The 1783-nt window shown below is 33.1% G+C and overlaps 1 protein-coding gene across 2 annotated transcripts in view; it reads right to left on the bottom strand.

The window, feature by feature from the left end:
- The window catches only part of LOC117116888, a 15011-nt gene extending 13480 nt beyond the window's left edge, over nt 1–1531 (bottom strand). Inside the window, exon 1 of one of the 2 annotated variants that reach the window (XM_033261008.1) lies at nt 1415–1531. The gene's annotated coding sequence lies outside the window, so the exon portion shown is untranslated. Of the gene's footprint in view, nt 1–1305 lie in introns of both variants that reach the window. The other variant, XM_033261007.1, reaches the window with a different exon arrangement.
- Nucleotides 1532–1783: the final 252 nt, after the last annotated feature.

The following is a 1783-nucleotide window of genomic DNA, read 5'->3' as shown; positions in this document are numbered from 1 at the left end:
TAAGTATAAGCTCCAGTATTTTATTTATTAATAGACTACAAAACGCATTTTTTACTGTATTTTTATTCATATTTCGTTAGTTCAGTCCACAAAATAGAATTTCGTCAAATAAAATATAGAATGATACATGTGCACAAATTTCGTCCTTTATCCACAAAATAAAATATTTTTTTAAATAATTTTATTTTTATGTCTGTTGTCTGTTCATGTTATCTTTTCACACAAGATCGGATGTAAAATAACACATTAGTGAGGGTGATGAAAGTGTGTTATTTACAAGAGTTGGAAAAAGAAATCTAGAGTAAATTTGTCAATCATTAGTCAATAAAAATTCTTTAGGAATATCTCTCTAATCTCATGCCCTTAATGTACATACACTTTATATCATTAAAGCCAATCAATTAATTTACTCAATCAAATATTTAATTTATTGGTGATTTAAAATTCAGGTCTTTATATTTACATTACTGAATAGTAAACAAGTGCACATGTAAAAAATGAGATCTATAAGGCCTTATAAAAAATATTATTAGTTTATACCCCTATCTGGGCAGGAAAAGTGATGAGGGAGGGAGGGAGGCTTTTTTTATTTTTTTAAATTTTGCTAAAGCCAAATATTACCCTTGGGTTGTTTGCTGGTGCATTGGTATTCAAAGTAAAACATGATTTAGATAATGCAAACAATATCTACTAACTATATAATAAAATAAATGAAAAAGAATAAATAAAAAATATTTAAAAAAAAAAAAATCCAAAAAATTTTGTTTTTCCAGTACCATAGAAGGCATGTGCGCGAGGGTGATAAACTAATAATTTTTTTTTATTGGGCCTAATCGATAACAAGCAATAATGTTTACCTTTAACAATTATTATCGTCAAAATGTTAAAAATCTTGCAAATATGTTGCTTGTGTTAACCATGGTGTAAGTGGCAGCACAAAGTTTGCCATGTTTAATTCGTTACGATTTTTTCACAAATTATATAATTTTATCAGTGAAATTTTAACACACTATTATATTAATTGTGGCGACATGTTATGTGATAGACCTATATATATGTAACAATGTAAGCTTGAGTGTTTCTGAATTTGAGGTTAAGAATTGAATAGATATAATATTAATAGCGCTCATTCAACCACTGTATATCAGCGTGACAAACAATAGCGCGCATTCAACTTCCAATCGGCAAAGCACTCAAAGGGCCCTCCATACATTTTGGTGTTCGACAGGGATCGGCCGAAGGTGTCGGCGGCCGAAGTTGGCCTAAAGCCCAAAATGAATGGTTGGCGCTAATGAATAAGTTCACCTCATCCTCAAATCAAACTTCCAAGTTGTAAAAACATGCCTTTAGCTACACGATTTACACTATTATATGGCAATTCCAGCTGGTATTATTAAGAAAAATTCGGTTTTACCGCAGCTCTCTCGAGTAGCTCCCATCCGATCGATTCTCGGCCATCTTGTAAATGAAATGGTTGCCAGAATCACATATATACGATTTCTAGCAAAGATACTAGAAATACAAGATGGAGTTCTCGCATTGTAAAAATGAGGCGGAAGTCGTGCCCAACGTAGGCGGCGCCCTTCTTTTTAACCATGCAAGTTTCCTATACTTCGTGCCCAACGTTTAGGGCGCCCTTCTGTTGCTAAGTATATCCAGACGCAAAAGGCGCCCTTCGTTTTCCACTAATGGAGGAAAACTTTTTCACTAAGAGTGCGTCCGGCCATGCGATTCTGCGCTGTTATTGTTGTTTTATTCTTTACCGATTCATGATTATGCTTTA

This window comes from Anneissia japonica, unplaced genomic scaffold (assembly GCF_011630105.1).
Source record: "Anneissia japonica isolate Jap-2015-1 unplaced genomic scaffold, ASM1163010v1 scaffold1302_len1884557_cov193, whole genome shotgun sequence".
Lineage (NCBI taxonomy): Eukaryota > Metazoa > Echinodermata > Crinoidea > Comatulida > Comatulidae > Anneissia > Anneissia japonica.
This window is presented reverse-complemented; position numbering and strand designations above follow the sequence as displayed.